Source organism: Colossoma macropomum, unplaced genomic scaffold (assembly GCF_904425465.1).
Source record: "Colossoma macropomum unplaced genomic scaffold, Colossoma_macropomum, whole genome shotgun sequence".
Lineage (NCBI taxonomy): Eukaryota > Metazoa > Chordata > Actinopteri > Characiformes > Serrasalmidae > Colossoma > Colossoma macropomum.
In genome coordinates, this window is record NW_023494804.1 from 13,881,089 (window position 1) to 13,907,915 (window position 26,827).

At 37.0% G+C, this 26,827-nt stretch overlaps 1 protein-coding gene across 4 annotated transcripts in view; it reads right to left on the reverse strand.

The window, feature by feature from the left end:
• LOC118824256 (cAMP-specific 3',5'-cyclic phosphodiesterase 4D-like) overlaps positions 1-26,827 on the reverse strand; it is a 268,709-nt gene that overhangs the window by 99,666 nt on the left and 142,216 nt on the right. The gene's annotated exons all lie outside the window — the stretch shown is intronic.

Here is a 26,827-nt window from a genome sequence, read left to right on the forward strand (position 1 = left end):
AACAGGCATAATAGGGACACACACCAACTCCCCACTCCCTGAATATTATACCAATTTCCATCAGAAGAAAATTAACATTTTAAGCAAGCCTCTTCAGCAATGACATAACCAACAGACCCTCAGGGAGCCCTGACATGCCTGCCTCCTGCCATTTTAGGACAAAGAGAAAAGTGTAAACAGACAACTTTGCAGTGAAGCCTGTATCAAAGAATTAGGTCGGTTGTCAGCTGCTTGATTCTTCTTTATTCATTTTTCTTTGAATAAGGAGACAACTAACAAATTATTCCCAAATTCATCCTTAAAACAATGCAACTGATTGCAGTTTTGCAGGTTTATATGCATGACTGAATGAAACCAAACATTAGTGCAAAAATCATAAATCAAATACATCCTTGTGACAAAATGTAAATGATGTTCACTGAGAGTTTGGTTAATATAAGCAGACAGAGTCATGCGTCATAAAGCCTGTTCTCTGACCTGAGGCTATTGCGACTAAGGAGAGCAGCTTTAGATGGTATTATATCAAATCCTTTGGCTGCAGTGAAAGAATAAGTTTGGCTCAACTACCAAAAACAAAGCATCACATATTGTGTTTGTTAACACTTTCAAGTCTGCAGTATTTCTGCTTGTGTTTTACGCATCATGCTGTCAATTTTTGAAGTAATATCAAATATTATACAGCCCTCCATTCAGCACAAGCTTAGCTACTCATGTCTGTCACTCAAAGACTTCTACACACTATAATAGATGATGTTAGGCCATGAACAATCTACTACAGCCATTTTAAATTTATGTCAATCATTCTAAACATCACCAACAAAGAAGACTGATCCACACACAAAACAGAACAACACACATTTAATTTTTTTTCTCTATGAGGTTCTTGAGTAGTTAGAAGATAGAAGGAAACAGTCCACACTGACAAACTGGGACTTGATAAATATGTTGCATTGAGTGGTGTCAGAAACTGGGAAATACCACTTTTCACACTTGTACATTGCACTTGAATCAAGTTATTGTTACACTTAGTGTATTCAGAACTCTAGATGAACAGGAGTTCATGAGGTATGAGGTATAACACGACCTTAAACCTTTTACGCAAGTAAAAAATGCTAAACCTGCAGTGAATGTGAAATTTTCAGCAATTAGCTACGTTGTCTGTGGAATTAATAAACATATTTGCGATTACGTACCATTTAGACAAAACTTCTTACATAAGAGGAGGTTTAGTAATGTCATTTTACTGGCATTTCTCAGTGATCGTCTCGTCTAAATACACCATGTCATTTTCACGGACTGCGTTTGCACTCCAACACCAGTAAAGGTTCTGGCATCTTTTGCATTCTATTAAAAAAAAAACAAAACACAGAATTAACCCTAGGTTATATTATCCTATGCGAATCGACATGTTAGTAAAAACACTTTTAGATTCTCTGGAAAAGAAGTTTATTAAGCATGAAGATACTCAAAGAAGTGTTTACTCGTGTCCTTTGTAGCTAAAATCAAGCCGATATGTACTGTCCTACCTCGTGTTCATCTCAGAACATTAAAACAAGTTTAATTTTATGTAATGATGTTGACTGTTGGCTGTGAATTCCCAAGCTTATGAAAATCAGCAAGATAGACTTAGGGTAAATAGAAAAATGTTTTAATATGTTTTCTGTTCTTTTCTGGAGTAACTGCAGTGCATAAATCGATTAGCCACTTCCAGTTCTGTCACTGATACTGAGATCTCTTAACCCACGCAAACTGGTCATAAACATTACAGACTTCCTGTGGCAGACTAAAAAACATCCAAACATGATGGTTCCCCTTTAAGTGTTGGAGCTTCTTGTTTTTGAGTGGCCTTATCTCCCATGTGTACCAATGGGTCCATGTTTACTTATTAAAAGCTTTGTGTTGTTTGGCGCTGGGCATAAATGTCACATTGGGTTTGCTGCAGTCAAGCGAGCGCCTGATGCCTAGAGTCAATTTAGATCACTGTGAACACAGCAACCATGCTCAGAGCAGCCTGCAGAGCAATGCTGATTCAATGCGTTTGGAAGCGCCAGCTCTCTCCATAGAGCCATAGCCAGCGTCTTATTCAACGGCCAAGACGCGAGCCTTGGAAGAGCCATAAGGTCTGTAACATAACTGAGCAGTTCTGCTTTGGTTGTTTGTTCTCGGTTTTAAAGCTCAAGGGTTGCACAGGGAGAACCACTACAGCATTTCAAGGGAAAATTAACAGCCACCATGAAAAAGCGTTCATTATGTTTGTTGTAGCTTGTAGGATGGTTTAAGACTCAACAAGATCTGGATTAAGGGAATATCCTATAAACTTTACACACAGTATCCATAATTGGCTGTTTTGGCCCATGAAAGCGGTACAGTACGACAGTGGGGATTGTGGAAAGTTGGCTGAATTGTTATTGCAGGAAGTAATTACATTTTCAGTTTTGGGATCTGTATGGAATGCAAAAAAAGGCTGAAGTTCTTGTGTATGAGAAACAGCATTACTGACTTCTGAGAGACAGTGAGTGGGACGTCTGTCTCTCCTGGGTTCCCTCACCCCTCTTCAGCTTTAAGACTGTTCTCAGAAATGAAAGTTAGTCTTAAGCAAAATCCCAAAAGATAACTCCACAATGCATCCATTTAAAACAAACCCAAAATCTCTGATTGTATCAACAATATCAGAAGACATAAAAGTTTGATCCAAAAATCCATGATGTCTTTTCAGTATCACCTCTGAAAACCCTGCTGACAAATGAGAGCTTCATTAGGGAATTTCTATGAATGCACTGTTACAGGAATGCATTGAGGCCTTCCAGCATAGGAGCATATGCCAGAATCTGTGTGGCCACAAGTGGTTTGGTGCTATTTGTGCTATGAGAACACTACTGTCTTGCTTACAGTAAAAAGAGAAGCGCAACGCAGGCCGCTTCTCCTGAGGCTGCTGTGGCAAAAGGGGATTCAGCTGGGGATCCTGCAGCCTCATTTTAAAGAAAAGGGGTGGGAGGTTACATGTATCAGAATTTAACACTGACTCAAGAGTTTAATCAAAGATCTAGTCATGGAAGGGCCTGTATGTGGGCCCACACTTCATTGTCACACTCTTAACTACATAATTATATATTACCCACACAGCAGTTACTGTATAACCTGTAGTAGTTAGTGAAAAATGCATTTTAAGATTTATGAATTACTAATAAGTAGTTGAAGAGGGTAAGCAAATAAGGTATAAGCCAACTAACAGGAAGTTCAAAAACTACTGCTGAAGTCAGACCTTCTTCTATCCCCCTGCGATGCAGAGAAACTTGTCCATGCATTTGTCACAAGCAGAATTGATTACTGTAATGCTCTTTTTACTGGTTTAAAAAAAAAAACGATCCATCTTCTACTACTAGTACAAAATGCAGCAGCACAGATCCTAACAAAGGCAGAAAAGAGAGCTTGTTTTGAAAGAACTGCTTTGGCAGTTAATTTATTGATTTTAAAGCTCTAAATGGCTTAGCACCTCACTGAATGTCTGCCTCTCTATGTTCCAACAGGTGATTTTAGATCAGCAGATTCTGGCCCATTCCAAATTTTCCCTGTGTAAACTCCAGAAACAGAAATACCCCTTACAATTAGGCAGTCAAGTCATATTTTTAAGAAGCATTTGAAAACATGTTATCTAATCTAGTCTAATTTAAAATACTGTTGTAATCTATTTTATTGCCCTTGTCATTTAATCTTATTTTATTTCTCATCAATTTAATTTTCTTTTTCTTCATTCTGTTCTTTTTCTATTTTTATTGTATTTTGGTTTTTATTACTGAGTTTTACAGTTTGATTGTAAAGCACTTTGAGCTGCTTTGTTAAAAGTGCTCTATAATAAAATGTTTACTATGATTACTATCATTAAAAGTTTGTAGACACCTGCTCAACCAATGTTTCATCTGAAATCAGAGGTGTTAACAGGGAGTTTGTTTCTCCTTTTGCTGCATTAACTGCTTCTACTCTTCTGAGAAGGCTTTACACTAGACGCTGGAACATTGCTGTGAGGATCTGATTGCATTGAGCCTCAAGAGCACTAGTGAGGTCAGGTACTGATGTTGGGTGATTAGTTCTGGATCACAGACCCCACTCCAAGTCATTACACAGATACTGGATGGTACTCCATCACTCCACAGAGAACACAGTCCCACTGCTGCACAGACCAAACCCCTCCAGTCGACATTTGGCATTGGGCATGATGACCTTAGGCTCATGTGTAGCTGTTCCAGAGCACCCTGCTCTACTGTCAGTGCTTTTCTATAGAGATTATACAAGCTGTGTGTATAGAAATGAACATTTGTGTCCGCAATGGGTGTACCTTAAAGTACCAAGATCAGTAATTACAAAGGGTGTCTACAAACATCTGGACAAATCCACCTTATCCACGCATCCCATGATGCTTTGACTGAATTATGGAAAGACCATCAAAGTGTAAATATGTCAAATGCTAAGGACATCCTAATATGACAGAAACGTGGGAAGAAAAAAAATAAATAATCTTTATTGTTGGGATGCTTGAATGCTTGTGTTCCAATGTGTGTAATCAATGAGAAATCTGAACATGCATGAGAAAAACTTGTCAGAGGACTCTATTTATAGCCTACATCAATTCATTATCACTTATTTAAAGTCATTTCATTTCAACTATTGTAATAATAATAATAATTTTGTTTACACTGTCAAGTCCAGAAATAAAATCAATGGTACATAAAGCAATGGTATAACATAGCAATGCTAAAGGCCACAGATTTCAACAATCATACATTTAAGTCATAACAAACAGAACGAGAATGCGTGGTGCGTTTTTATCACTATGGCAAATACATGCAAATAATCAAAAGCACAAAACATATTTACTGAGATGTCATGAGTCAAAAGTTGTAACTTCTGACTGGTGCTGTAAAACATTTAGCTGGCAGGTGAGTAATGCTTGATTATTTGAGTTTGAGCTGTGTCTGTCTTCAGCTGGGAGCTACTAAATATCATCAGCTAGAAAGCAAGATTTCTAATCTGTCGCTTGCAATTATTTGCACAGCAATTAATCATCGGTTAAAATTTCGTGATCGTGACTGGACTAAAACGAAGTGCAGGTTCTATACAAAGGATCTACAATTTCAAATACATACATTATACAAAAGAAACTATACCCACATGTCAACTTATGAAGCCTGACTTTAAACAGTGCCTTGTGCTAATATACGTACTGACTGGACATCCAGAAATTTGACAAAGAAAAAGAATGCCTGCACGCTCTGAGTAACACCCCATACTGTGTCCTGACATTTGAGCTGTTACATTAGCATAATGTGGCAGGGCCAGTGCACTCTCAGTGACACGGCACTGTATACGACCCTGGTCAGAAATTCAGTTGGGGAAGATGTTATTGGTTGCTCTTGCCCTTCACACACTGTCTCCTCTGGTGCGTAAGGGGCCGAGATAACAAGGAGAGCATTTCCTCCTGAAGGCCCACAGGGCTCTATCTCCTCCTGCAATGGGCCCTGCATGGCTTCAGTATGGCCTCCCTATCACTGCACCCCTGACTGCAAGCAACCTTGCTGATAAAATACCCTAGCCCTGAACAAACACACACACCAAATGCTTGTCTAACTATAGCATATTTCTGAGAAAAACACAAAAAAATTTTACTGTGTAAACTCTTTACTCTGTAATCGCTGCATGGTGTCGCCAAACAAATGATCAGAAATGCATTATAATATTTGATGTTTAATTCCAAAACAAATGGTAAACCACTTTCATGAATTTTCATGTTGGCAGTGGGCTTTACACAGAGATATACTATGATTAATATCACCTTTATTAGAGTTCTTTTATTAAACATAACCTATTTTTTTTAAATGTGTTATATCCAAAATACTTACACATGGATAAAAAGCATTCTGGAAAGGAACTTTTATTATTTTTATTTAGCAAAATAGTGAATATCGTAATTTTGTAAGTTTGTATGTAAGTTAAATTTCTGAGAAGTTAGATTTCTGTTTACATAGCCAAAAAAAGTCAGTACTCACTGCACAACTATTTTACACTATTTTAGACACTATTTTTATCTTCTCATATCGTCATCATCATATCCAACAGCATTAATGAACTTTGCACTTTATGTCCATATCGTGCAGCGCTAATTGTTTTACGTTACTAATGTAAATGTAAGTAAATTCTCATCATTACATTTTGTTTCTTTAATCAAACTTTTTTCGCTTAATATAAACTGCAACTGGAATTTAAAGATAAATGGAATTATAAAGTTTGGGTATGAGAAAATGAATACAAACTATATATAAATAAAATCGCAGTTGTGAAAGAGTTATATAATGGAGAGGTGCAGCCAGCACAGTAGTCTGTGCATGTGGGTTTCATTTGTGTGAGTGTGTGTGTGTGTGTGTGTGTGTGTGTGTGTGTGTGTGTGTGTGTGTATGCGTGTTGTTGCTGTCACAGGCTGTTCTGGCTGGCTGAAATGGGAAATGTCAAATGCTGCTGGTTCAGGTACACAGTGAAGCAGGGATAGAGGTCACATCTTGGCTCCTGCTGAGCGATCAAATCCCAATAGCAGTCTCTCACTGAGCTTTACACTGACCACTGTGTGGACCACTGTGACATGAGAATGAATGCACCACAGCAGGCGCAAGCATGGACTGGACCAGCCTAAAGAGCAAACTTGCGGTGAAGGCAAAGGCTCTTATATACCATGTTCTGCACTACAGCAGTGTTCTTCCCTACCATGGGAATTAGTGGACAGGCCACCCTGTAATCTTGATCACCCACCCACTAATCCATCCACTCTGCTTCCTTTCCTCAAAAAAAAAGGAAGGCACCCTGCAGAGAATAGCTGTCCACAGTGTTTGACTGGTTACTTTCTCGTTGTGCCTGTACATATTCTGCAGATGTTGAGACTGGCTATATATATATATATATATATATATATATATATATATATATATATATATATATAGTACAAAATGCTGCTATACTACACAGAATGGACTGCATTGGGAGTTCAGGATCAAGTTTATTTTTTCGCTCTACTTTTATTTTACTTAAATTTATTGAAATGAAAAAAGACTAGGCTAGTAACCTTAGCTGAGGTAATATATCATTAGCACTTGTTTGTTTATCTGAAAGACTGGAATTGCTTTTCTCTTTGTAAATTTCAAGCCACATATTATCATCCGTGGCTTTTTGTGGTCTCAAAATGGATTTGTAGAAATATAATTTAATGTAGTAATGGCAAAATGGCACATTGTGAAACTAAACAGGCTCAGAGTCCTTCATTACAAACAATGCTTTTTCATTTTGTGATGCAGCTTGCTGTGGTGTGGCACATCCAGTGTGTAGTGGTCTTAAAAATCATTTTAGGCTCAAGCACTACAGCGCAATTTCACATTTTGAGTCTAATCTTTTCTGCGTGCAACAAGCAGCATGCTAGAGGCTAAAACAGTGCAAATTACGTCCATACTATATTAGTGTCATATTATCGGGTCCAAAATTACAACGGTACATGCGTTATATTTCAATTTGCAGTAGGCCTAGGTGATATCTAAGAATAATCATCACCATATTATCTTGTTAAAAAAAATGAGATTGCTTGATTATCCTGCTCCACAAAAGTGATTGTGTGCCCTCTTGTGGAGATACTTCAGACTGCTAAACTTATGTGAGTAAGTGAGTTCCAAACCCGCATCCATGTGCAAAAACAAGGCATTTTGCAACATTATTACAGAGGGGCTCTTGAATTCAGCTAAACATGCCTGTGAGAAACTTTAAAATCTTTTCTACAACTCATCTGAACCACCGAGACGCTACAGTTATGCAGGAAATTATGGAGAATTATATTTTAATCTTAAAGCTTAAAAGAAAATGCTTAGAATTTTCCACATACTCCAGCAGAGGCATTTAAAATTTACTCCGCTGTAGGCTTACAGCTTTTTAAATTTGCATAATACTGTGTGTACTAGTTTTATTCACTTTTACTGTTTATATTATTATCCAAAACAGTAAAAGTGAATAAAACATATCATATGTTTTATTTAATAATATGTAGCAAGCTGTTAAAAATAATTAGTGCTTTCTAGCTTTCGATCAGTTCCCTTTCCTAAACCCTGCAATTATCAGCTTTGAAGCACTGTTATTGGGTTACCTGTCAATCATTGCTAATATCTGATTACATCATTCTATTGCACAGGCTTAGTTTGTTGCCCCAAAACAAGCTAAACTCTAACAAGAATTTTCTAAGGGAAACACTGTAGAGGTAAATGAATGGGTAGCAGTATTTAACTTTATTTATACTCATTAACAACTAACTCTCTTTGTATCTAATGTGTACCTAATTGTTCATTGGATGAAGTCTGAGAGTGTTATGCAATAGTTACTGCTCACTGCACGCCGCTAAAGAAGACAGAACTTTTTAGAAAGCCATGACCACGACACTATACATCCCATTAAAGAGATTTCATTAAAGAGAAACGAGTGGGAGAAGAACGAGGCAGAAACAGCAAGTGGAAATGAATGATCAGAATAGACGAAAGGCTTCATTACCCCATTCCGACAACAGATGGAGCAATTACAGATACATTTGTGCGCAACTGCAGGCGAAGGCCGTCGCCATCTGTCAAAATCAGGTCCAACTGGACTTTCTGCTTCAGATCCGAGTTCTCAGTGAATTAAAAGGCTGGATGTGTTCGTGAGTGCGGTATGTGCCACTGAGTGTGCAGGCCTGTCGAAAACGACTCATCGCAGCTCACACAAATAGTGAGTAACATTGTCACAGTTAAACAAACCTTAACATAATGATCACTGTTAGCATCCAACTGCTCAGGAGAAAAGACGTACTATTTAGTGCATAGTAGGTCAGAGAGCATTTATGGTATTTACCACAGGATAAATGTGGCTTCTAATCAATGTAACCATCACTGTTCAGTTTCTTAGGACATTTTCCTTTTTAGCTGTTTGATCCTATTTGACGGTGCATTCGGGCCTCCAAGCAAATGTAATTGGGCCTGGATTTTGAGCATTAATATTGTAACCTAAGGAGTTTGGAATTAGGCTTGAGAGTTCATGGTTTCATTATTCTCACTCGCTGTGGCCTGTGCACATCTTCTTACAGCCCATAAATTAAATAAGGTAACATTTTGATAGTTACTGTAAATGTTCTTAGATACTTCATCAATGAATTGACATTACTTGAACTGAGATTCTAATAAACATCTTTTAAATTCAACATGAATTTTCCCTTATTCCTACATCCTTAAAAATACAGCTACTCAAAAGGGTTCTTTGGAGAGATGAGATAGAAGAACCACTTTTGGGACCCTAAGGAATGTTTAGAAGGAAACGTCTCAGCTGAAAGTTTCTTTAGGGGACCAAAAGTGGTGGTATTGCTCCCAAAACAACAAACCTGGCCCTAATAATCACCCTAATACCAGATAGCTGGTAGATAAGCTACAAGGGGACCTTAAAAAGAAGCGTGATCAGGCTGTCCTGAATAATCTAAATACTCAAGTATTCACTCATTACATTGGTATTTGTTTCTCTATTTAGTATTTGAAAACATCATCCCCTTTTAGGCCACCATATTTGTAGGCTAAACTATTAGGTGTGGAAACTACAAAAATAGAAAAGGTAAAAAAGTGGGTTGATAATAATGTATGTGAATTAATGGATTAATGTTTCCTCTGTTTTCTCTGCTTTGGGAGGGCTATTTTACCCTGGGCAATAGCTAACTTCGTTTAATTCATGCCAGGATCCTCAGAGCGCAATAAGCTGCATCACTTTCCATGTAGCCACTGAAGCTACAAGAACAGAGAAACTCTTCAAATTATCAGATGATAAGAAATCTGCCCAGTGCAAAACTTCGCTAGGGGTTTGCTTTTGTATAATACAATGCCTGCAGCTAATAAAAGACTAAACCACAATTCTCTACTAAAGACTCGAGACTCAACTCGCACGGTAGAGACTAGAGACTCTGACTCACAGATCAGATTCTTCTTACAGTAGTATGTATGCATTATTAAACTAGTCTATAGGTTATACTGCTCCTGTGTCCTAGCATGAATAATCAATGGACAAAGCTTAGATTCTGCTAGTTTTCAAGCCAGTTGTTAAATAGAGTCCTCAAATGAGCACGGATTAGAATATCATTGAAAGCACTGCTATAAAAATACTCCACTGCATTATGAAAAATACATTTTCAATGCTGACGCAAAGTTCACCAAATGTAGCCCTTTTCTACATCCTACACCCTTTTCCTCCCCACAGGTTCTCATGTTCCCTATGCACTTACCTATACTTGACTTTGCGTCAGAGACAGTGCAGTCAGCCAGAAGGTAACACCATCCCTGGAACGGCAAACAGGCCTCCTGCGTGTAGTTACATGCCATGACATGCATGCTTAATGCGTGCAGAAAACCCAAAAGACCACAGAGGCCCCGGCTTCACCTGATGACGTCAGAGGAGCAGGTCTGCGTGCCAGCGCAGTAGGCGACATTTGCGTACGCTGATCGCTTCTCAATGACTCATTATCATGCATCATGGATTTCCACCCTGACTGACAACCCATTTGTGCTGCCACCTAGAGCTTCCAGCTTTGTGGCCATGAACTTTTGAGAGAACTTGCCGCAATTAAGAGCATCCCAGTGCATTCCTCGCCCTCCCAGAACCTTTCTACTAGCACTAATGAGCCCATCACGAATTAAAGGCACCTTCTACTAAGGCATCAGCATCTGAGATCTTTTTAGGTAAAAATCCAAACTGCAGAAGCGAGTGAAAAGTCAAGAGTGGCAAAACAGGAGAGAGGAGTTCTAGAAAATGCACTATAAGTCCAGATGTTTGTAGAGTCTGGCTAATCCAACATTTATTCCAAAATCAAAGGTAAAGATGGCAACTATCAAACATTTTCATTTCCGAATATTCTACAGAACGTTATCATGAATATTTGCATTTTCCATAAGAATAAGACAAGCTAAAAACATGTTTATTTAATAACTGATTGGAAATACCTTTACTATTGTTATTATTCTTATTGTTGCTTTGTTGTCTCTATAAACAGCAACTTAATTATTATCTTATAATTTGTTAATGATTGTAAAGAATCACATAACTGTTGTTTGTAGATTAATAAGGGCTACCAAAATGTACTGTAAACGTTTACCAGATGTATCATTATTATATGTAAGAAGTAATACAAAATGTCTTTATATACCTCACAAAGTTGCTTTACTTTATAATAGGGGCCCAATTAATTATTATGATATTGATTAACTTATCATAAGGAAAAGTTCATACATCACAAAGCAGTAAAACAGTAAATACCTACATAATCATTTAAAACAGGATGTAGATCATTTATTCACAATCATTATGTAATGTTTTATATGTTTGTTATTTCAAATTTTTTATTTTTGAGATTAATAAATAACTAAAACATTATTAACAAACTATAATTAATTATTAGATATATACAACTCAAAAACTTACTGGTTATCTGTATGTCACGAAGTAAAATGTAAATCGTACTACTTTTACATATAGTTACATATGCACTTTTTAATGAACATGTAACTAGTATATATTACTAACAGTCATTAAAAACTATTATATGATAATTAAGCTGCTGTTTATAAGGACCTGTAATTATAGTTAATCACTTTTATTTGTACTAGTATTACTATTATTATTATTATTATTGTTGTTGTTGTTGTTAATATTATGCACTATTGTATAAATTCTATCAAAAAATATCACTGATTAATAAATATTTTTTATGTTTTGACATTTATTTCACAACAGCAGCTCTTTAGCTAACTACCTTCCTTTTTTTAAATTCTGATTATGTGTTACATTTCAGCTGTGTGCATATAGTTGGTTTCTTGGTAACGGATGTAACAGGTGATTATTGACTTCAACTGAGCAGTTTAGGATTTACTAACTTGTGATAAGATGTTGTAAGATAGGTTTCCTAAATTAAGATTTTCTGTATTATGGCACCTATGCCAAACGCCACTCTAACCTATACCACAGGTATTCCATCACTCCAGGGAACACACTTCCACTGCTTCCACAGCCCAGTGCTGGCGGGCTATTTCACCCTATAGCCAACGCTTTGCATTGGGCATGGCGACCTGTGCACACGCTCATGTGTCATTGCTCCAGAGTTTCCCATTCTATTGAGATTTTGTAGCTGAATGCCTGTGTCAGCCTTGAGTGCCTTTTCAGGTAGCTGAACTCAAGAACTAGAAGGTGTGTTTGGATACTTTTGTATATATTGTAGTTCAACAGTCTTTCTGAATCTGAAGCCAACAAAGTTCAGTTTGGTTTAGCAGAACAACGTTCAAACAGAAATCCTGCAAGACTGCAGCTACTAAAAATCAGTGTTGGTTTGCAGTGCTTTCTGTGAATTAACTCTCAGCTAATCCTGCGGTAGCTGTGCCCAAATTCCCAAATGCAGCTTTAAGAGTCTTCAGAGGCAGGCATGTTTATTAAAGCTTGAGTAGGCTTTATTCTCTTAAGTGTGTGGAGGCTTTTCTTAAGGCTAACATCCTTCCAGGGTGAAGACCATTTAAAAACACATCTGTCTGAACAGATCTCCTCTCCGAGGCAAAATACCTAGGAGCGGAGTACAGCACAACATCTCTCTGTTATAACCTTTTTTTCTAGTAAATCACAGACACACAGGGTGTGACTGTAAAAAGAGGGACTGACTCAAAACAGGGATTCACATGGGTTTGGCAAATGGCTCCCTAGTGCACAACTAGTTGGTCTTAACATAATCACAGTATGAGTCAGGCCTCATAGATCAAGCTTTTACCAGAACCCACTGGTAAACATGTCAAGTACTCCTCATTTGGAAATCGGCAAATGTAAACAAACACACTGAATCTTTTCCGCTGAGCCAACTAAAAATAAAGGAGATTCGCCAGTCAAATGTTTTGTTTTTTTTTTATTTTAACGATTTTCCACATTTTAGGATAATAGTGAAGATGCCAAAACTATGAAATAACACATATGGAGTCACAACATGTTAAACAAACCAAAACTCTCATATCTTAGAGTCTTCAAAGAACTCCAGCCATGCCTTGATGCAAAGCACCCAGGCCTGAATGGCTAATGTCAGCCCAGTAAAGATGATGTTAGGCAATATGTTGGAAAACAGAATGTCTCATGAAAGGTGAACGTTTCAGTGATAAGGTACAGTGCAGTAAAATGCCATACTGAACTAGAAATTCAATAATACAATCGTAAGCTCCAGACTAACATCTTCTCGCCAATCAGAAACACAGTAATGTTTAATGCAGATGATGTTTCAGATGTTGTCTAAACAGACATGCCCAATTAGAATCATAAAGGGTGACAAAAATGGGAAATAAGTTATTAAGAGATACGTAATTAAAAGGTGATGAGTGGAAAATAAAAGTAGAGAAATAAATGGAAGTAATATAAAACTATTTTTAATTTATTTTCTTCTTCAGTATTGAATAAAAAGCCAAAAAGACCAAAAAGCATAGGAAATCACAGATAGTTATAGACATGTACAAGATACAAAATGTAAAAAACATCCCAGTGAACACTGTTGGATTAACTGTAAGGAAATGGAAGAGGCATCATATCACCAAGGCACTTGTGAGGGAAGCCACAGAGAAGCCAACAATCACTTTGAAGGAGCTACACAGTTCAATGACAGAGACTGGAGTGAAGGTGCACCACAAAGGAAGGAAGCTTTCCACAAAGCATCACAGGCACCCAGCTAAAATGTGGGATAAGACTTTGTGGTCAGATAAGACAAAAATTTAGCTTTTTTGCCAAAAAAAGCCTAATGCTGCCCAATCCTCAACATACACCATCTTAACAGTGAATCACGGGGGTGGCAACATTATGTTGCAGGGATGCTTTTCCTCAGTAGAGACAGCGCGTCTTGTTAAAAGTGAAGGACGGATGGATGGTGCAAAATACAAGGAGATACTGCATGACTATTTGTGTCAATCTCCTAAAAAACTGAAGCTTGGCACTTAAGTTTTGCCTGCAGGGCATCATCAGCAGCACAGTCATTCCAAGCAAGGCCGAAGCAACATAGTTGCAGTTGAACATATATATATATATATATATATATATATGTGTGTGTGTGTGTGTGTGTGTGTATATATATATATATATATATATATATTTATATACACACCTAGCTCTAATGCCATTTCCTAAATAATATACTTTCTGTCTATACGGGCATGTATGTAGCAAAGTTTAGATAAGGCTTCCTACTGAGTGACAGGAAGCATCACAACCAACAATTCAACAAATTGTTTCCAAAGTAACATCTTCCTTTAACAAGACATCCTTGTCTAACTAAAGCCGTCTTGTCCTGAGATTTTATTACATAACTGCAGGCTAAAATCTGCCAGCCTCCTTGAGTGAATATCTGAACCACTTATCTACGAGAAAAGTACATGGGTACTTTAAGTTCTATTTGTTAGTTTGTCAGCTTGTTAAGATCTTTTCTTATCCACACAGTCAGTTTCACCCTTGGTGAGCTTGTGGCAAAAATGTTCTTACATTTTTAGCACAAGATTTTCTTCCTAGTATGACTCAAACCAGCCAAAGACTGGTTAACCACTTAAGACTGAGTTAAAAATGGTTATTTGTGCCGTTTAGTCTGCTCTTCTCTCTGATCTCTCATGATTAGGAATATAAATCACACATCAGTTTTATTGTAACTCTAATCAATAATAAGTGCTTACATTATGCATGATTACAAATCCTAATTAACATGTGATAATAGTGGCATTTTATTGCATTATTGGCAATTAAGGCTTCAAACTGTCTATGTTAAATAAATAATTGGCTTTTTGCATCATTGTGGTTCAGTTTTTGGCCCATTTCTTTTGGCAAACCATCTTCAATTCCCCAAGGTTACAAGAGTTCCTCTGATGGACAGTTTTAAAATCCTCCATAAATTTCCTACGTGATTCAAGCACACTTCAGTTATTTTGGCTGTATGTTTGGGATTGTTGTCTTGTTGAAACATCCATCTCCTCCCGGATTCATTTTCTTTGCGGAGGAGATAAAATTCTCCTCTAATATGTCCCGAACATTGCTCCATTCATGTTTCCTTCGGTAATGTGTAAAGCCTTCAGTATCATTTGCAGAGAGGCAGCCCCACATCACGATGCTCTCACCTCCTTACTTCACTGCTGGTATGGCATTCTTGGGATCTATATGTGCAACGCTTGCTGCTACCATGACAGCAAAAACTAACATGAAAACAATTTTACAACTCAGCACAGTCACATTTGCATTGTAGCTTCAGTCTGGTAAGCTGTGATAGAGCAACAGCTTGGACAACACTGTCATTAATGACCACCTGACACTTGAACAAACAGCACATGCGAACCACAACAAATCCAAAACAGGAAAAACATCTGATGTCAACAGGAAATTATGTTATGTAAGACAGTAACAAGCCATATGTTGTAAGAACACTATGAGCAGTGTTTTCTGAGAGACATTGCAGGTACAGTGTAACAGATGTAGAACATGCACAGACCACAGTGTGACAATTCAAACATTGCATAGTTTTCTCTGATTCTTGGGGTGCAGGTCACTGGGTAACACTGGGTCAGGGACATGAGGTGAGTTGCAGAGCGGCTGGACTGACATGCTCACCCAAAGCTTTGGCCCTCTTTACCGTCCCTCCATCACCACGAAAGGAAAGCAGCACTCTGTCCTCATCAATCATTCAGAGCCAACCCACACGGTATGCCTTACAGTCACAGCCCGGAAATGGCAGACTTCCACCTGCTCGTTTACAGCCCATAACACACTTTACAGAGAAGTGCTGCTCTGCTTATGTCATATTCTGTAGTCCACAGTGAAGAAATTCACAAAATTAAAAAGCAAAAACAAAATTTAGGTTTCAAGATGGCTCTTGTTTAGCCATGAAATGTGCTTTGCAATTTTTTGGAGAATAAGGCCTCATATCTCCAGAACAGTAACTTTAAAAGAAAAAGAAAAAAAAAACACTTTTAACTTTCAATGCCTGTTAATGTAACAAGATTTTACTCTTGGACCTGGACAGTGCATCATGACATTTTGACACAATGCAAAGGCAGCTGGCATTTTCAAATTATTAAAATTCAAAAAAAAAAAGAAAGAAAGAAAAATGAAAAACGAAAAAAAGATACATGGTTTTGTTTAGACAGTGACACCTAAAGTAGCATTCCAGCCTAGAGCTGGTTGGTTATTTCTTGTGTTACTCATCATGTTATTCTGTAGCGCAGCACAGTGAAGAGAAGAAAAGATCGTCCTTATGTTTCCGTTCTGCCACAGTACCCCGCACAAACTGCACAAATCACAAATGCGTCATAGAATCACTGGAAATCCCTGTGGTGTCAACCAGTCCTGACTGCTAGCCAAGCTATTGATCTAAAGGCCAATAATATCCAACAAGGTAGCATTAGTGTAACTCTTACCTCGGTCATCAATCAAGATCGATTTTTTTTATTTATTCACAGATACAATTCAACTGATGAATGCTGGCAGAGCACATTTTACATGTGGATGAACCTGAGGGACTGGGTAGTGTACTAGGCAGCACAAGCAAGAGACTGGAGTCTGTGAGCAAAAGGACCACCTTTCTTATTTCTCTGAATATGTCCATATGCTAAATACGCAAGATGCCTTCTATTTCACCGTTTTTTCCCAAAAAATGTTTTTCCAATAATGAATTTACAACATTATGTACATTTACATTATGTGGCATGTCAAACTAGAGGACTACTAGAAATATGCAGAACCTGTATCACTGGCATGTCCAGCAACGCAAACTGTAAAGAAATCAAGGATGCTACCTTAAATTCAGTACAAAATACATAGCAGAGACATGCTGTATAAGCTTTCAGCCAGAGAAAGATAGATAAACTGAGGTAAGTCATCTAAATAGCCAGTTAGCTGCCCTGCTAACTTTAAGCTTGTCCTCTTCCTCTGACAAGTCATTTCTGTTGCTTGAGTTATTCATTCTCCCCATTCCAGTGATGATTTGAAGGCAGTTACCCCAATTAAATGGCTGCAATAAGATATCCAACTTCCTAGCAGTAACGTTAGCTGGGGCTTCTCCTAGTTTTTAAACCTGAAAAGCTGACCATTTTCACATGGTGATAACAACATACTCCAAAAGTACTCCTGCACACACTTTTTTTTTCATTGTTCTTGAATTTAATAATCGGGTCCGAAAAAATTAATCAAGGACCATTTTATGCAAGAAAAGTTAATAGATTTTTTTTTTAATTGCTCTCATAATACGTGCAGTACAGGGTTAACATTTCCAGGGACACAAACTAACAAGATTGAAAGGGTAAAATTCTGATTTCAGGTTAACTTTAAGTATGCAGTTTGCACCCTGCTAGTTGGTAGGGTTTAGCTTCCATTATTTGCTAGATTAGCACCAGTGCAAACTTCGACCACCAAACATGATCTTGACTGATCAGCTACATTTAAGGGAAGGGGAAAACTGGGTAAATAAACTACATTATATACAAAAGTTTTGGTGACCTGGGTCAAATTACATGTTTTGTTGATTTTCTAAGTAAATGCATCCTCTACAGAGAACCTGCTTTTGCACATTTAAATGCAAAATGCCATTTTTTTCGCAAAATTTTACATATTACAAATTTACAAATTTACAAAAATAAACATAAAACATAAAATGTGGCCTGTCAAAAGTCAAGAAAAATTGTATTTCATGTTTTATTTCTTTACAATATGATGAACTCTGCAAACAAATAAAAAGTGTGCGCTAAAATTAGTAAAAATGCAATATTTACATGATTTTCTGTAGATGATGTATTCAGTTATTTTCACTTAGAAAATGAACTTAAGCATACGGCAATAATCAGTGACAGAAGCTGATTGCTGTGCAGCACCGAATGAAGCAGAATTATGGGAATGAAGCAGATTTCAGCTTCAGTGGGTAAAGAACGACTGAGCACTCTGTTATCTTCAAAGATGCACAAGCCTGGAAAAGATTTTTGCTTAAAGCAGTCCTCTGCATGTTTATTTAGGAACACTTACCACTTGAGTGTGGGTGGAGGAACTAGCACATTTTTTGCTGTGGTTGTGTCTGCTCCGTGGGAATGGTTTTGAAAATACGGACCGTGGAAGAAGTTCCTCCTTGTAGTTAAAGAAGTCCCGTTCCCACACACAAACTACGTGATTTCGAGCAGGCACTACGCCGTCAAGACACATTCCCAAAAACAGCAAGCAGCTTAGAGCGAGATTAGACAGCGTGAGAGATGAGGGCAAGGCCAGGAGCGAGGGAGGGGTTTGCTTGATGGAGATCTTCATTAATATTAACAGGTCTCCCTCCAAAATTAGGCCATGGCCCCCCCAATTACACGAAATGACTCATCCATATAACGTCACATTAGGGGAATATTAATGGAGCTCGAAATAGAGCAAATGCATACATGCTGAATCTGAGTGATTACAATGCAACTGCTCCGCCTCATGGAAAAGTAACCCCGATTTTTGTTAGGAACTTGAAATGTACGTGTGTATGGTGGGCAATTCTTCAGAGAACAATGAAACACTTTTCAAAGCACTGACTGCAGCTGTTCAGCAGCTGTGTTTAAACACACTATCATAGTGCAATGTCAATGTAATATTCTCATTTTTAATCCAACATTCTCACAAATCACACATTTTAGCCACTTGGATGTACCACAAAAGTGCATTCCAGTTCATAAATATAGCAATTAATTTTAACATAAACAACCTTTACATTTCCCCACCAATGTACACATCTTAGCTAGCTTGCAGATTTCTTTCTCATGAGCATCTAAACTGGAGTTTTAAAAATTGGGACTTCTCATAACCGTACGAGTTATAGTAGACCACCAAAACTGCCTCTGTCAAGTAAACAGTACTTAAAGCTTTCATCTTTGAGAGAGAGAGAAGAAAATCAAGCTCCACTCTTGTTTCAGATGTGAAAAAAATCCACAAGTTCTTCTCTACATTCTTCCACTGTGAGAAGACAACTCAACGCTCTAGGGCTGACAGGATGTGTAACTGTCAAGAAGCAGAAACAGACAAACGAAGAAGGAAATCTGTACTAGAACACTAAAACTGCACATCTGAGAAAGTATTATGGACTGATAAGTCTAAATCTGTGATTGGGATTACTTCAATTGTGAGAAGCAGAACACGTAACCAACTTCTAAGACTGACCTTGGAGGTGCGGAAAAATATCCCTGTAGATTTCTTTAAAAAAAAAAAAAAAGAAAACAGGTCTGCCAAAAAAAACGGTGGCTACAATAAAGGCTATGGGTGAACACACTAAATACTGAAAAATGTGAAATTATCTAGTTGTTGAAACTTCTTAGTCATTTTCTGTTTCTGCACTGGATACTGAAAAATGAATAATTAGTACTTAATGGTGGATTTCACTGAAATGAAATATATTAGAGACTGAATTTGGACTTTTGTGGAGCATTGCACCACAGACTACATTAAACATCAAATAATATAAAGGAAGTTGCTTTTAGCTAAAATCCCTTGGATTTAAATAAGATGAAATAATATGAAACTGCAAAAGTGTAAAAACCTTGGTAAGAGTTTTTTTTGTGATCCCACACTTCTATCACTTTTAAAAATATCAAAGCACATCTTTATCTTCCATCATAACACCAAACAGGCATCTCACTTCTTAGCAATGTTAATAAGAACATTAATTAAACACTGCAACAGCCCCTGAAATGAGACGGAACAGAAAATAGGTTCTTGTTCGCTGCTAACTCCAGTGTTTTAAAAACACAGCCCCAAGACATGCATTCACAAATCAATACCAGCCAGTCTCTGTAAAAGCACTGCTGATATTCCTGAGGTACATTTCACAACACATTTTACAAACAGCTTTGAGCTAAACTCCTCCCTGCAGCATTCAATTTCACAGAACTAATTTAAAGTCGCATGTCAATCTTTGTTCTAGCTGTTGTATGTTACTTCTGTAAAGCAATTCAGGCTGCAGTTTAAACGCAGGAAAGGCCACTACACAAAACAAAGCAGTTATTATTCATATTAATGACACTGCTTGTGAACGTGCGGTGTGCTGGTAGAGCAGAAGATTATGCAGTGTTACGCAATCCACTGTAGAACAGCTAGTGGCTCCTTTTCTCTATCTAAACAGCACCACAGAGAGAAGTTTCAAGATGGGAATGAACTAATTAATGATAAAAAACTAAATAAAATGAGCTCTAGGCTCAGACCTCGAACATACTGAGTTCATACACGCCTGTTTTGTCCATATTTGCATGATATGCAGCAAAGATAAAACAATACAAATAAATATTTTAACTAATTATTAACTTTGATAGGAATCAGCACTGTAATAAAGACAAAAGACTGGACACACTAAATACTGAAAAATGTGATATTACATGTAGATGTTGAGGCTTCTGTTGATTTTCTGTTAAATACATGTTTTCTGTTGTTTTCCTAGTGCTGAAAAATAAATAACTTCTACTAAATAGCTGTTCTGACCAGTGGTGGACGAAGTACAAAAATCATGTACTTGAGTTAAAGTAGAGATACCCAAGGTAAAATATTACTCCAGTAAAAGTAAAAGTCCTCCCTTTAGACCTCCACTTGAGTAAAAGTACAAAAGTATTTGCCTTCAAAAGTACTTAAGTATCGAAAATAAAAGTACTAAAAGATTAATTATGACTCTAATGTCCTATTATCATTTTTGTAACAAGACTCTTGCTTCATTAACTCATTTTAGGTGAAAATACTCCAGTGTCACTCTTGGTAAACCAATCTTTTAATAGAATGTCATTAATTAGTCTGACGCTGATGTCTATTAAAATTATCATAAGCACAAAACACTGACAGCAAACAATTTCCATTAGGTAGAACAAAGTGGCTATGATATAGCTTTTTGCAAACAAGCAAAGTTTCAGTTTAAGATTTATTTGCAACTATTTGTGTACATATTTCTATATTGTGGTTTATTAACACAAAGTTAGGTTAGTTCCATCATTTATGTTGAATAGACTCTCCCAAAATTCTACGCTGCTGCACTGACGTTGAACTGTATGCTTGCGCTGGGTAGGAATGTCCAACAGCTCAAAACAAGCTCAAAACAAAGTGCGCACTGTACCCTGATTGGTGTTCTTGCTTCGCGCTTCTTTCGTTTTGACATGTTATGTTTTTATACACACATAAACCAAAAGGAACGACAGATTTCACATAATGTAAAAAGTAAGATATTTGACTTTGAAATGTAGTGGAGTGAAAGTAAAAAGTCACCCAAAATGGAAATACTTCAGTAAAGTACAGATGCACAAAAAACTACTTAAGTACAGTAACGAAATACATTTACTTAGTTACTGTCCACCACTGGTTCTGACTGAACTGACGGATTCAATAAACTAAAGGGTGGCCATCGACTTTTGCAGTACTGTACTTTATACTTCAAGTCGCGTCAAACTTAGTTTGACTCAAATAATACAAAGAAAACCGCTTTGCATTCCACTAAGTTTCAAAACGTCTGCATATTCAGTGAGATGTGAACAAAGTCGTTCACAGTGGTTTGATTTGAAATGTTGCATACTTACTGACTCAGATTTCTTTACAGTGGTGGTGACAGACACCACAATGTCTATAACTCAAATATAGCCATTTTGTTTACTTTCCAAAACAACCAGTGAACCTACATGTGTCTTCTGAGTTTTATATGTAATGTTGATAATGGTAAAAATGTAAATAAAAACAAAAACAGGGGGACTATTTCAGCCTATGACACCCTCTATGTAACTTGCTGCCATACATGAGTTTTAAAAAATACATTTTAGGCCAAAACTTTACCTAAAATATATAGTAAAAAAGATATCAGCCATCAGGAAACTCTTCAGACATCTGGTTCCTATCATCACCATTGTGAACAATTCTGATGGGTTTCCTGATGGCTGAACAATTCTAGTGGGTTTCTTTAGAATGGAGGATTTCAAATCAAATCACTATGAATGAATTTGTTTACATTTCAATGGTTTAACCGTGAATTTTACGATATCTGTGGAATTTTCCTTTAATCAATATAGGCTTTCACCACCTGGGCAAGCACCCTCTACTATACCAATAGGCAAGACTGCCTTCACCTACCTATGTAAAATAACCATACTGTAAGTCACTCTGGATAAGAGCTTCTGCCAAATGCTGTAAATGTACAGTTGTATGCAAATGTAAATGAAAGAGAAGGAAAGGGGACACTGCTGAGTCATTCCATGAGATTAGTGCCAAATGAACATGCTAATTTGAATTTTATTCATCTCAGGAATAAGTCACCGTCCTGCATAATTTCAATTACATATTGTTCTTACCGAAAATCAGATTTTCCCAAATTATCTTTACAATTTTTAAAATAGTTTGGTGCAAAATAACAATGAGTATTTTAGCCCTATCCAATGAATTTGTGACAAAGGGGAATGTGATGGAATGCGGTGAAATATTTCAGGCTAAACTATCTGCAGTGCTGCCTGTTTTCAAGATTAAACTCCCTAACATCAGTTTTTCAACAGTTAATAATACGACTTTTCTGTGAATAAAGTAAAAAAAATTTGAAAAACTGTTTTATGTATCTGTTTTGTGCAACAAGGTGAAAATATTACAATCATATGCCAAAGTTTGAACACTCTTGGTCATATTATATGTTATGTTGGCTTTCTAAGTGAAATCAAGTTAACAAATACTCTACATGGAACACACTTACATATTCTTCTAACTTTAATGCACCGGTTCTATATATTTTTCATATTATTAATATTTTAAATATGATATATATTTTTTTGAGTTTAACATAAAATATAAAATATAAAGTGTGCCATAACTTTTGCACAGGTCATATTTTGCGTTTTTTCCAGTAAGTTAAATACAGCAAATAAACAATAACAAACTATAATTAATGACTAGGTTTCTATAGTTCAAACAATAACTGATTCATATGTCACTATGTAAATGGCTAATATTTCAAATTATACTGTTTATTAAGGCACATGTAACTCAGTCATTAAAAAAAACAGATACAGTGCACTTCTGCAAAATTTAATACTGTTTATCTTCCGAATTTAACATACTGGGGGAAAACTTGTAAAATGCGGCCTGTGCAAAAGTTATGGCAAATTTCATGTATTTATCAAATTTTATGTTTTATTTTTTCCAGGTGTTATAAAATTGGGCACTAAAATGATCAGAAAAATGCCATATTTAGCTGTTTACTGAGGAGGATGTGTTAACTTGTCACTTAGAAAATCAACAAAACATGTCATTTAACTGGGGTGTTCAAACTTTTGCATATGACTATGTAATGTTTATATGGAAACAGAGATACATACAATGGAATGACCCTACTAAACAGAACTCCTCGCCCTTCCCTCAGCAAGAAATAAAGCCATACTTCACCAGTACAGACACCATTCCAACACATCAGAGTTGCTTACCTAAAACAGAGAAAAGGAGAGAAGAACATGAGTGACACAAACTCAGTGATGGCGTCATTTCTTCATGCAGTAACAGTCACTCAGGCAGGTGCAGAGCTCTCAGCTGAAAAGACCCCTCATTAGCAGTTGTGAATACAGAATCAGTCTGAAATGGCTCACACTAATGTGCTGCATTAGAGAGAGGAGTGCGTGAACTCTGCACCCTCTCAGACTCCCCGTCGTACGGAGGTGACTCGCTACAGAAGCGTCTTCAAAAAAGAGAAAAAAAGAGAAAGAAACACACAAATTTTCACTCAGCATGCTCTAATGAGGAGCTCTAACTCTACTCTGCTCCACACTTCACTCCTCAGATGGGTCTATTTATAAAAGTGTTACTATCAGCACTAGGCAGTTCATCCAAAATTCACATATACAACCCCAAATGAAGTAACTGGCAGGATATGTAATAGGAATAATTGATGCTATGGGAGTGGGAGCTTCCCAGAATAAATACAGAGCCGTGCATACATTCACTGGCCACTTTATTAGAAACACATGCTCTGTACAGTTAAAACACAAATTAGCCTCTACCTCTTCACCAATGGTATTGTTGTGGAAAGGAGGCATAAAGCAGAAGCAACCACAGCTCAGCCTCAAAGCGGTAGACCACACATACTCACAGAGGGGGCCGCGGAGAGCTGAAGCAAAAATCCGATGCATGTAAAAATCTGATGCATCACTCACAACAGAGTTCCAAACTGCCTCTGCAAGCAACATCAGCACAAGAACTGTCCATCGAGAGCTTCATAAAAGGAGTTTCTATGGCTGAGCAGTTGCACACAAACCTAGAATCACTATATGCAATGCCAAGCATTGGCTGGACTGGCTTCACTATCTGGCAGTCTGATGGACAGATCTGGTGCCAATAGTAAAGTTTGGTGGAGGAGAGATAATGGTCTGAAGCAGTTTTTCAGGGTTTGGGATAGACCACATTTTTAATGAGTACCACTTTAAAATAAGACTACTTTTATAAATCGTTCATGAATGGTTTAAAATTAGTTCATTAATGGTTATTAATCACTTCTTAAAGACCTTAAAAGCATTAAAGAGCATTTACAACACACAAAAATAAAATGAGCAACAGTTACCTTTTGTTTGCCTTATAGTGAACCCATATTCATTTATACAGTGAAACCTTAGATTTTGATGTTTACTGATCTTACTTTGCCTCCATCATCAGTCAGCATTAAACCTGTCACATATTTATCACATGTTCATATTCATAAGATATAACTGCTCACTCTTGCCCATTTTATTATGTTATAACTGCTCGTAAATTATTACTGAAGTTTTTATGACCTAACCAATAACTATTAACATAGTTCCAAAAGACATTTTTTGATATGCTCCAATGTTACTCCGCTATTTCTAAGTCCCAAATTGCCAAATTCATGTAGAAAAATGTAATATTAATTAAAAAAAAATTATGGTAGTAGTTTTGACGCTTATGTTGTCTATTTATTTAAAAGCTCAAACTACAACTATGCTATCACTGATACATGAACAATTATCTGCTATGACAAAATTCTGTCATTTTCAAATGCATCCTTAATCTCTGTGTTGCTCTCAAATCAAATCATCAAAGTCAACCACCTGTAGTTAAAAAGCTCACCATCTCCTCTGCAAACACTGTCCTTTTATTGCTGTCACATTCACACTTGAGTGGTGCATTCCAGAAAAAGCACAAAAGATGCGCCTTCTAAATAATGTATGGCAGGTGGCACAGTAAGAGATTTAGCGTTAAGGATGGACTGGAAACTCACTGAGCTTACGGAAAAGGTACCCTTGATGTCAGAACCTGGTGCAGGGGAGCGCTGGAATTAATTATTCCTTCCCATGTGTTCTTAGTCAATTTACAAAAGCTGCTTTGATACAGTGAAAGGCACATGTGAACATCAAAGGTTTGGAACGGGTGCTGGGCAAAGCTTTTGCTAATCAAATCACACATTTCGTTGGATATGGTCTTTGACAGCATGTGCTTGCCAGCTTTGTCCTGATGTGAATTAGGATGAAGTTGTATAATTTCACCCAAACTGACAGATTTGTCTTTCAACCTACCATTTCCCTGCATAAGTTGCCATTCGTATTATGTAATGACATAAAATCTTATGAAACTCACTTTGTGCTGGACGTGAGTAAAATCTAATTAAAAGGACCACAGACATCCTTGTTCGCCAGTGATTTTTACAGCTTTCTAGGAACAGACACTTTCTTCCAGTGAACTATATTGTTTTAGTAATGAGATTACTTCTGCTGTCTGGCTATAGTAACTGGACTTTGAAAAAAGCCAGCATTTGAGGTTAGTGCGAAAATCCTTTGCTATGAAGAATGTGTGTTGGGCCTCATGATTCTTGGCTTGGATTTATGAATCTAGGAAAAGCACTGAATGTTGTTAAAGCATTGCAGTTTTTTTTGGAGGTTCTTTAAAGGTTCTTCACACTTGCACATCTCATTTACAAAAATGATCCTGTAAAGAAACATCAATTGAAATGTTCTTTGGGGAGCCAGAAAAGGTTCTTCAATGGGATCACTCCAAAATGTCCTTTTTGGCATCTGTGTAGCCCTGCTGTTAATGATTATTTGGTTATTGACTCATCTACAAATTAAATTGTTGTGGCATTGATTAATCTTAATGCTTCCTTTTTAGAACAAAGAAAGCTATAAGACTAGGGTTGTGCATTTTGGTGAATTTTGCAATTTGTTTTGACTGACATCCAACTCTTATTATTCAGTGATTACTCAACAAACCTAAAATCACAGACAAGGCCCATGAAAACATCAAACACAGCACTATGTTTAATATAAACCAGGCTTGAGGCTTTCTTGAATGAAAAAATGCAGCCTACCATAACAGACATGACAGAATTATTATGTAGTCTGCTTACATACATTACGACATAATGATTAACCCAATTAACAAACATATATGGCCTGACTGCAACTGTCTTGAAGTAAGGATATGCATGCATACTCGAGCATTCGAATACTGAAATCCCTAGTCAGTACTTGTTATGTTTCAGCAAATGAAGACAGAGAAAAACAGAAATGAACAAGTCAATGAAATTTTTTTTCAAACATCTGCAACCCCAAATACAACAGCATAAACATGAGTGTGTTAAGGACGTGACTGAAAAGGCATATGCAGTGTGGCTTCTCTGACAAACTGAGGAGAAAATACCTTGTATTATTTGACGAGTCCTCATTACTACTGTTATACGAATCCGCTGTAGTTTTAGCTGGCATCTAAAGAGGCAGCCTCTGTTTCTTGCAACACAAAAGCTATT